Raw genomic sequence first — 11,327 nt, 5'->3', positions numbered from 1 at the left:
ACTACAAATCCACTGCTCCTAGTGGCCATTTTTATTTGATAGAACAGAGAGACTGGGAGTATGGATCGATCCATGTCAAGGCCCATGTTCAGCGGGGAAGCAATTACAGAAGCCAGACCTTCCACCCTCTGCAACCCACAAGGACTCTGGATCCATACTCCCGGAGAGATAGAGAGTGAGAAGGCTATCAGGGAAGGGGGTGGGATGTGGAGATCAGGTTATGGGAATTGTACCCCTCTTATTCTATGGTTTTGTTAATGTCTCCTTTCTTAAATAAGTAAAAAATAAAAAAAAAAGATCAGAGAGACTGAGAGGAGAGGAAGAGACCAGCAGACCTGCCTCACTGCTTGTGAAGCTTCCCCCTGCAAGTGGGGAGCCAGGGGTTCAATCCCAGATCCTTCACTGGGTTCTTATACTTAGTACTATGTGCACTTAACCAGGTGTACTACTGCCCAGGCCCCTTTATTATTTTTTTCTTTATCTTTTTAAAATCACTTTTAAAAATATTTTTATTATTGAATGGAGACAGAGAAATTGAGGGGAGGGAGAGATAAAAAGGGAGAGAGAGATAGAGAGGCACCTGCAGCACTGGCAAAGCTTTCCCCCTACAGAGACAGAGAGACACCTGCAGCCCTGCTTCACCACTTGTGAAGCTTCCCCCCTGCAGGTGGGGACCAGGGGCTTGGAGCCTGGTCCTTGTGCACTATAATGTGTGTTTAACCAGGCGCACCACTGCCTGGCCCCCATGTCTTATTCTATAATTTTAAGTAAAGGGTAATTCTTGGTTGCTTCCGGGAGTGGTCACTAGATCTTCTAGCTACCACTTTTTACTGTTTTACAGTCCAAATTCTGCCTCTGTAAACCTACAGGCCACCCAAGACTTCTTAAAGGATCAGTTCCAAGGGCTTTCTCAGTTTTCAAATTCTGGGCAAGCAGTGAATTTTAAACACTTATGTTGAAACTGTCCTCTTTAGGGGGCCAGGCAGTGGTCCACCTGGTTAAGCACACACACTACTGTGCGCAAGGACCTGGGTTCAAGGCCCTGGTCTCCACCTGCAGGGAAAAGCTTTGCGAATGGTAAAGCAGGGATGCAGGTGTCTGTCTTTTCTAACTAAATTCTGACCATACAAATGTGTCTTGCTACAATTCAGGGTTTAAAAAGGGTGGGGGGGATAAGTTACCTAGTTTTAAAAGTATCACTGAGATTTTTTTTCAAGATTTTTGTCGATAGCATCTGATTTCATGAAGCAGTAGTTAAGCTGTATTTTCACTCAAGTCATGAAACCCACTTCTTTTGTCTGACTATTTATCTGTGATTAACATTCACTGTGCATTTGGGGACAAAAAGCTAAATGTAGTCACTCAGGTTTTCCCTTTCAGCAACATTCCCACAGGAGTGGCATTCACCAGATGATTCCTGACAGGCGAGGCCTGAGAGGACCAGTGAAGCCTACTAGTCAGCTCAGAGCGAGGATACATACCTGGAGGCGGAGGCAGGGCAGCTGGACAACCTGTGGACACAGAATCTTAGTCAGTCAGGCCTTCAGGTCACCGGAACAGTCACTGACACACCTGGCTCACTGATCTATCACGGGAAGATGGTAATGTTGGTTGAAAGAGCATAGGAGAATCAAAAGAAGAAATGTACAAATTTTTTAGTCTCTTTTTTTCTTAAAAGAAACTTTTCTCCCTCATTTTTAAAAGCTGATTTTTTAATTATCTGTATGTATTTATTGGCTAGAGACAGCCAGAAATCAAGAGGGAAGGAGTTGTTAGAAAGGGAGAGAGACGCCTGCAGCCCTCCTGCTCAACCACTTGTGAAGCTGTCCTCCTGCAGGTGGGGACCAGGGGCTTGAACTCAGGTCCTTGTATACTGTAATGTGTGTGCTGAATCCAGTACACCACTGCCAAGCCCCTTTTTATTTTATTTACTTATATTTTTGTCTTTATTTGATAGAGACAGATAGAAACTGAGAGGAGAGGGGGAGAGAGAGAGAGAGAGTCAAGAGAGAGAGAGAGAGACACCTGCAGATCTGCTTCACCAGTTGCAAAACTTTTCTCCTGCAGGTGGGGACCAGGGGCTTAAACCCAGGTCCTTGTGCACTGTAATGTGTGCACTCAACCAGGTGTATCACCACTCAGTCCCTCACATATAGTTTTCTATTAAAATGTTAGTTGAATAAGTTTTAAAATTGGGATTTTCCTCCCCTCTAATGACCTGTTTTATATTTTGCTTCTTGGTCTTCTTCTCCTTTTCCAGTGGTTTCTGGGAAGAAATAAGATGATATGTCATTTTCTTGATTAAACCCCCTGCCAGCTTAGCAGTCTCTGCAGAAATGGTGCTCAGCAGCAGCTTCGGGGACTTCCTGAGGACCATGCCACCTCCACTTCACAGGGTTGCTGCACTTTACCTAGAATCACCAATGTCAAGATGTGTAACTATGTTGTGAAGACAAATATAGTTTTTTTTTTTAATCAGTATTAAATCACCAGAAGCCCAGGAGGTAGTGCAGTAAATAATGTTGGGCTCTCACATACAAAGGCCTGAGTTTGAAACCACTGCATGTGCCAGAGTGATACTCTAGTCATCTCCTCTTTCTCCATCACTAATAAATATCTTAGTGGCAATTTAAAAATAAAATAAATAAAAAATGTGGGGCCAGGTGGTGTTGCACCTGGTTGAGTACACATGGTACTGTGCAAGGAGCAGGGTTCAAGCCCCCGGTCCCCACCTGAAAGGGGAAAGCTTCATGAGTGGGTAAACAGGGCTGCAGGTATCTCTCTGTCTCTCTCTCTTCCTATCTCTTTCCCTCAGCTCTCAATTTCTGTCTCTATCCAAAAAAAAAGGGAATGTAATTCACAATAAAGCAATGAAACTTAAAAATAAAAAAGTAGGAGTTGGTGTACTGCACAGAATTAAAAGACTATGGTGGTGGGGGGGGGGTTTAAGTCCTGGAACATGATGGCAGAGGAATCTAGTGGGGGCTGAATTGTTATGTGGAAAATTGAGAAATGTTATGCATGGACAGACTACTGTATTTTACTGTCGATTGAAAACCATGAATCCCCCAATAAAGAAATTTTTTAAAAGTGGTTTTAGTAAGAGAAAGGAGGACAAGGGAAGATGAAGAGTCTGTAGCCAAGGCCATGGGCTGTGCCAGGGCCTGGGGGCTCCCACAGGAACTTGCTGCCACAGTCACAAAGGGCAACCCAAGGCAGAGGTCCTCCAGGGAGCAGGGAGGGACAGAGGAGCAGAGGTCTAGCTGAGTCACCCCACATAAAGCATCTGCAAGGCTTTCTTCTGCCACATTTCTCTCTGCACACTCCAAGGGAAAATGACTCCCTCCTAGTAAAATCCAGCCTTTTGGAATCTTTTCTGGAGTTCAAATTTGTATGTAAAAAATGTATATATATTTACCAGGTCTTGTTGGTGGTGGTGGTAGTGGGGGACTTTGGAGCCTCATGCATGAAAGCCTTTTAGCTCAACCAGTAAGTGCTAGGAGAATGCAAAAAGGGCAAATAACAAAAAATAAGGTATTCTAAAGAACTTGGTCGGGGGCAGACAGTATAATCCTTATGCAAAGAGACTCTTAAGCCTGAGGCTTTGAAGTCCCAGATTCCATTCCTCCACTCTACCCCACAACTGCCAAGCATCAGCCATCAGCCAGAAATGAGATTAAACTTTTGCTTACTTCTATCCTAAACTAAACAGAGATGTCGGTTGCAATAAAATCTCATTTTTTCTTTATGGAAATAGTAAGTCACAAATAACATCAGTATTATTTTAAATAATGTGAATATTCTTAGGAGTTATTTTCTTTATTTGATTGACACTGAAGACTGTACAAAATTAGTACAGACTTTATATTATGAAAGGAAGTCAACACAACTTTGTTATAATGTAAGAAGGTGTAAAAAAAAGGGGCCAGGTGGTGGCACACCTGGTTGAGCACACGTTATAGTGTGAAAGGACCTGGGTTCGAGCCCCTGGTCCCCACCTGCAGGGGGAAAGCTTCACAAGTGGTGAAGCAATGCTGTAGGTGTCTGTCTGTCTCCTCTCTCCTCTATCTCCCCCTTCCTCTCAATTTGTGGCTGTCTCTGTCAAATAAATAAAGATTTAATTAAAAAAAGGTGTAAAAAAGGTGGTAGTGTAGCAGGTGGTAGTGCAGCAGGTTAAGTAGACATGGTGGGCCAGCTTAAGGATCCTGGTTGGAGCCCCACCTGCAGGGGAGTCACTTCACAAGCAGTCTCCCCCTCTATGTCTTCCCGTTCTCTCTCGATTTCTCTCTGTCCTATGCAATGACAATGACATCAGTAACAACAACAATAATAACTACAGCAAGGGCAACAAAAGGAAATAAATAAATATTTTTTTTAAATTTCTAAAAAAAAAAGGCGTAAAAAAAGAAAAAGTGGACAGGGGTAGACGGCATAATGGTTATACCAAGAGACTCATGCTTGAGGCTCACAGGTCCCAGGTTCAATCCCCCACACCACCATCAGCCAGAGCTGAGCAGGGCTCTGGAGGAAAAACAAAAAACAGAAAAAAGTCCAGCATCTACTCTGAAATTCATGTGTTGCTGATCTGGTAAGTCTGATGTTTGGTATCCTGTTTCCTATTCTGTTCCTGTCATATCAGTTCTTTCAAATGGTTATCTTTAGTCCTATGTTTTCTCACCTGTTACTTCTGGCTGTTTTGATGGCACTGAAATTTAAAAACACAAATAGATTTATAAATATACATTTTAATATCTAAATTTGTAATGATGAATCATACTACATTTTAATAACTTCTTAATTTTGTGATAGTTGTTTGTACAGTTCTTATATTAGATTATACTTTGGAAAGAAGACCATAGTTCTATAGATATTTTTAATGCTCAATTGGAGTAGACAGAAATGCTACATCTATTTTTTAGAAGCAGACAGAGAAGGGGAGAGGGACACACACAGAGAGAAGCCACAGCACTGAGAACACTTTCAATGCAAAGGGTCCAGGCTCGGACCAGGATTGCACATATAGCAAAGCAGCACACTATGCAAGTGAGCTATGATCCTGGCCCAGAAATATTATTTTCAAGCTCTATTATGCAGAAGGATATGCATATTATATTCTTCTAATGTTAATTTCAACTTACATTCAACGAGTTCTGGAGGAATTCCATTGCTTGAGACTAAGAAAAAGTAAATTCATACTTTAAAGAATATAAGGGAATGGGCAGCAGTGTAGCAGGTTAAGCGCACATAGTACTGAGAGATGGCTAGGTCTTCAAGGAAACACAAATAGAATGACTGTTTAGTACAAAAATTCTTTTTACAAATTGTTATCTGTGACCACCTGTGGCCAGTAGTTTTGTATTCTTTAGGTCAGTTCCTTGCAGTGCTTGCTACTCCTCCAGCAGAGACCCTCAGACTCTCTTCCTCCTTTCCTTATTTAGACAATGAGGAGACTGTGAGCTCTGTAGCCCAGCCCAGGGGTTGAGGAGACAGTTCTGATTCAAGCATAAAAGTTGGGAGAAGGGGGGTGGTGGTGGAGAATAAGCTCCTGCCTGATGGCCACTGTTGGCGGCACACCCTTTTGCAAAAGCATAAATGCCTTGCTTCAGGTCCTTAGTTTTTTGCTTTGACAAGTAATTTTAACTGGACTTCATTTACAACAGTATGAAGCACAAGGACCAGTGTGAGGATACCAGTTCGAGCCCCCGGCTCCCCACCCTCATCCTCTCTGTCTTCCTCCTCCTCACTCAATTTCTGTCATCCTATTAAAAAGAAATGGAAAAAATGGCCACAGGAGCAGTGGATTCATAGTGTTGGCACCAAGCCCCAACGATAACTCTGGAAGAAAAAAAAGAAAAAAGAAATAATATATTTAAATTTCAGCATATAGATCTGCTAGCAGATAGATAAGGAGAAATTGAGAGAGATGGGGAGATAGAGAGTGAGACAGACCAAGAGTCACCTGCAGACCTGCTTCACCACTCGTGAAGCTTCCCTGCAGGTGGGGTCCTTGTTCATAGCAACATATGCACTCTACCACAGGCACCATCACCCAGCCCCTGAATACTGACTCTCTATCCTAGCATCCACAGCTCAGATTCCTGGAGTATACAGAGGTCAGAAGCAGCTCTAATAGCAATGGTAACTGAGTCTTAAGTATAAATGACAGTCCTGTGGTTACAGTGACATATGTATTAATGAAGGGGACCTCAAGGGACAGACACAGAGGGCACAGTATCCCTGTAGCACCCGAGATGGCAGGAATAAACTAGGACCTCAGGTCCACAGGTGAGATGCTCCACCTACCACGCCCACTCCTGGACCACAGCCCTGTTTTAAGGAGAGGCTTCCCGTGTTACATTGTTGATACTCTCACTTTCTGGGAGGGGCATTAACAGACTTTGTGTCTTCAGGTGTGCTGCCCCTTAGAGCTGCTCAGGTCAGAGAATGGATAGGGAGAACCTGGAGAGTATAGACACTCCCTGGAGCACCACTGCCAGAACATGTTTCCCAAGCCAGTGGGGAAGGAAGGAAAGAATGGGGGAGTCTGGCAGTAGTGCAGCAGGTTAAGCACAGGTGGTGCAAAGCTCAAGGACTAGTGTAAGGATCCCTGTTCCAGCCCCAGCTCCCCACCTGCTGGGGAGTCCCTTCCCAGGTGGTGAAGCAGGTCTGCAGGAGTCTATCTTTCCCTCCCCCTCTATCTTCCCCTCCTCTCTCCATTTCTCTCTGTCCTATCTAACAACGATGACATCAACAACAATAATAACTACAACAATAAAAAACAAGGACAACAAAAGGGAAAATAAGTGAATAAATAAAATTGTTAAAAAAGTAAAGAATGCACAGGAAATGGGAGTGGCAACAGGTATGGGCATGGCTTAGAAAGAAGGTGGAGGCGGGGCTTGGGAGTTGATAAGGCTCTGTTACAGGCCTGGTTTCTCCCTTTCTAGCTCTGCTAACATGGGGCCCTCAACATATCAGTAAATTACTCCCACGCTCATTTCTCTCTCTCTCTCTCTCTCTCTCTCTCTCCTCTCTCCACACATGTACACTAAAATGTCTGTTCTCAATTTTCCTGAATAAAGCTTGAAATTTCAGGAGTTGGGCAGTAACACAGTGGGTTAAGGACATGTGACGCCAAGTGCAAGGACCAGCGTGAGGATCCCAGTTCAAGTCCCAGTTCCCCATCTGCAGGGTAGTCACTTCACAAGCGGTGAAGCAGGTCTGTAGGTGTCTCTCTCTCCCCCTCTCTGTCTTCCCCTCCTCTCCCCATTTCTCTCTGTCCTATCCAACAATAATTACATCAATAAAAAATACAACAATAAAACAACAAGGGCAATAAAAGGGAATAAATAAATAAATAATTTTTTTAAAAAGCTTGAAATTTCTAATTCTTGGTTGAGTTTATGTGTGACAAATATACACTCAGGTAGGTAACAAACTTGGCTATACTCCACCATTACTGAGTAGCAGTGGAAAGGCCAGAAGTGATTAATTGTTTGAAATAGGGGAAAAAAAAAACAGTGATAAGGAGTATATCATGGACCTACATATTGTAATCTTAATAGATTGTAACCACCATTAATCAAAAATGAAAAGGGGAAATAAAGCCTGCAGTATTGATAACACAGTGAACCATGCTACTAAGTGTCCTATGCTTTACACTGGTTTGTTCTAGCCCTCCCCCGCCAAGAGAATTGGATCAGTCCTTTTAATTTCGCGGGCCTGCTTGGCCCCGCCCCAAGGAACCCCGAGAGAGGGTTCCTGAGTAAGAGAGTTCCTGAGTTCGAGAGTAAGGAAGAGGGTTCCTGAGTTCGAGAGTGCGAGAGTTTGAGAGGGTTCCCCAGTACGAGAGTTCTTGAGTTCCAGAGTAAGGGAGAGAGTTCCTGAGTTCGAGAGTAAAAGAAAGAGTGCTTGTGCCGCCGCAAAGAGACAGCAGAGTTCTGTTTGGTGATTAGTTTGTCTTAGTTTGTGAATCGTTGTTCCTGAATAAAGAAATACAGCTTCCCTGCCCAGCCGTTGTCTCCGCGTCTCTGTTACCCGCCTGTGAAGCTAGCCCTGCCGGCTGGAGCCTACGAATTTTAACAACAACTAAGTGAGGTCTGTGCTACATCTTATTATTATTAAGCATAAAACAGAGTGGATAGTACATTCTACTTATGGAAGAATACCTGAGTCACATTTATTAGTCATTGCTTTTGCACTGCAAGTTCCAGGGGCAGAGGGTGGTTGGATATACGTGCTATACCCAGATTGTTCCTACAGCCACTGGAGTGAGGAGGGTAGGGGCTGAGAACAGGACTGGAGACTAGACAGCCTAAGCTTCAGTCCTCATTAAACCCTAAAAATATTATTTCTCGAGAATTCCATTTGAAAGAGAGGGGGAAACAAAAGAGCATGTATCACAAGGGTTAGGGTAAAAATAAACTTGTTATGTAGATGAATTATCTGCAAGCATTTAAAATAATTCCATTGTAATGTTGGGTTAAATAAGAACAACTAGCACACTTCTAAATAATATATTGATAAATTAAAAGACCAGAACCTGATGAGCCAGGTGGTGGTACACCTGGTTGAGCACACATATTACAGTGCTCCAAGACCCAGGTTCAAACCTTTAGTCCATACCTACAGTGGGAAGCTTCACGAGTGGTGAAGTAGAACTGCAGGTGTCTGACTCTCTCCTCTATGGCCCTCTCCCATCTCAATTTCTTTCTGTTTCTAATAATGAAATTTAAAAAAAAGACTAAACAGAACATGATGTATAAATGATGAATATATGATGACCTGACTTAGAATATGAAAGCTTCATTATTTTAAGAAGACTCAGGAATCCATTAACAGCTCAAAATGGCCTGAAAATACCAAAGAGAGAATGTAAAGGAAAAAAAAAGACGTTTGTATATACTGTGTGTAGGCTTACCTCCTGGAGCTGTGTCAGCAGAGGATCCCTGAGGAAAAACTCTTGTGGTTGTGACAATGCCCACCGAGGAAGCAGTAGTGCCCACCAGGGTAGAAGAGAAGCCAGTGGTGCCCATGGGTACACCAAGGAGGTTGAAGTGGAATCAGATCCTATGACAGATGAGCCTGTGGATTCAGATCCTTCCTTAGACTGGCTTGAAGTCTGAGAGACAACAAAAGATGGTCCAGTGGTGCCAGAGCCCTGGGATGATGGAGCCGTGGTCTGGCGCCCTGCTCCTGCTGTTCCAGCCCCAGTGGGTCCACTGCTACTGCCTGCTGAGCCAGGCCAGGTGGTCCTGGAGTCTTGCACGGATTGCCCTGTGGTTCCTGCCTCCATGACAGATAGCCCAGTGGTTCTAGACTGCACTGCAGCTGGTTGAGAGGTGCGAGGTTGATTGACAGATGAGCTTGTGGACTGACATCCTTCCTGAGGCTCGCCTGAGGTCCCAGAGCTTTCTGCAGGTGGCCCTGTTTTTCCAGAGTCATTAGGTGCTGGTCCAGTGGTGCTAGAGCCCTGGGATGATGGAGCCTTGGTGTGTTGCCCTGCCACAGATGATCCAGACACAGTGGAGCCACTGGCACTGCCTGGAGAGCCTGGTCGAGTGGCCCTAGCGCCTCTTGCTCAGTTGGTGGAATGTGTGCTGTGGGAGCCCCTGTTCCTCCTGGTTAAAAAACAATGATGTCAGTGCATTGGAATCCTCTGAGCAGGTAAGATTCCCACTCCTGGTCAGTACCAATGGCTGGGGGTACTGACACAGGTGTCACAATGAGTTCCATGAAGCTTTCTTTCTTTGTCAGGAGGCCAGGTCGTGGTGCACCTGGTTGGGCACATGTATTACAATGTGCAAGGACCCAGGTTTGAGCCCCCAGTCCCCACCTGCAGGGGGAGGGCTTTGCGAGTGGTGAAGCAGTGCTGCAGGTGTCTCTCTGTCTCTCTCCCTCTCTATTACCCCTTCCCTCTTGACTTCTGGCTGTCTCTACCCAATAAATAAAGATTAAAAGGACAAAGGGTAGATAGCATAATGGTTATGCAATCACTCTCATGCCTGAGGCTCCAATGACCCAAGTTCAATCCCCTGCCCCACTATAAGCAAGAGCTGAATAATGCTTTGGTAAAAATTACATTAAAGAAATAAAATAAAAGGAAGGGAAATTATTAATAAATGCATTTTTTAATTTTTTTTAAAAAATATTAATTATCTGTAACTCTGATGTTTGACTCCTTCCATGAGGGCTTTGGGGTTTGTGCAGAAAATGACCTAAGAATAAACAAATATTTCTTGGAGCATCAAAAAAGTGCATATTGAGAGAAGACTATCATAATTAAGGCCAACACATTCTTGGTGTCTCCCCTACCTTGAAAGTAATTTGTACCTTGACAATTGTTCCTGATGTATGTTCAACTAAAAACATCTTTGATCTTCTTGTTCCTTTACATGTGGTTTTATCCATAAAATCTTTGATGGAGTTCTGATCAGTGATACACCGGACAGTCTCCCATCTTGAGGTATCTGGGAACATCCCTCCAGACTTCCTCAGACTAGCTATTTGGATGGGTGGGATCTCAGTGTCCTAGCATATGGCTAAGGTTCTCCATCTGAGTAGTAGCCATTGCTTCTTGCATTTAATAAGCAAAGTAGAACTTTGAAAGTCTGTGTTTCCATGGGACTACCTAGTTCCATTCCAGATGGCACATATTCTAACAAAATTACAGATATTAAATACAGGCAAGGGCCTACATGTACCTAGTATAAGCAAGGGACAATTATATACCTCAAAGTAAAAGTGCTTAATAAATAGCCCTTTATGATTAGACTTAGATAGCATAAGCCTGGTATTCTAGTAGAATGTCCTAAAGAAGGCATCATAAATTCTCTAATCACATATTTATTATTTAGGCTTATACACCCTCCTCTCCTACCCCTTACTTCACTTCTCTCAATCACTTTATGTAGTTAATTGAGTATCAAATAACTCAAAAAGAATTTAAGTAAGATATATTCTTCCATCTTTTTAAATCTCTTCTGACAGAGCATCAGCATTATTGTTACCCTTAGGTTAATTTTAGAAGAGACACTATACAACTGGCCAAGAGATATACAGGCAAAAATTACACATCAAGTAAAGGATAACTACTGTCCCAATGACAACCATTATTAGAATCATTAAAAAACGAGGGGGAGATAGCATAATGGTTACGTAATCAGACTCTATGCCTGGGGCTCCAATGACAAAAGATCAACCCCCCATACCACCATAAGCCAAAACTGAGCACTGCTCTGGTATTAAAAAAAAAAAAATCATTAATCAAGTAACTGAAGAAAAACTTGAGGCTAACTAAGACCTCACTAAAATCCTAGGTCTATTTC

General features: G+C 43.2%; 1 long non-coding RNA gene across 1 annotated transcript; it reads right to left on the bottom strand.

The window, feature by feature from the left end:
- Positions 1 to 1,481: 1,481 nt before the first annotated feature.
- Positions 1,482 to 9,003, bottom strand: LOC132536654 (uncharacterized). The gene is made up of 5 exons (XR_009548141.1): positions 8,921 to 9,003; positions 5,139 to 5,174; positions 4,679 to 4,705; positions 2,219 to 2,266; positions 1,482 to 1,511 (listed from the first exon to the last, which is right to left on the bottom strand). It is a non-coding gene; the product is annotated as an uncharacterized LOC132536654 (long non-coding RNA).
- Between the last annotated feature and the right edge of the window lie 2,324 nt (positions 9,004 to 11,327).

The sequence above is a fragment of the Erinaceus europaeus genome, unplaced genomic scaffold, assembly GCF_950295315.1.
Source record: "Erinaceus europaeus unplaced genomic scaffold, mEriEur2.1 scaffold_293, whole genome shotgun sequence".
In the NCBI taxonomy this organism is placed as follows: Eukaryota; Metazoa; Chordata; class Mammalia; order Eulipotyphla; family Erinaceidae; genus Erinaceus; species Erinaceus europaeus.
This window is presented reverse-complemented; position numbering and strand designations above follow the sequence as displayed.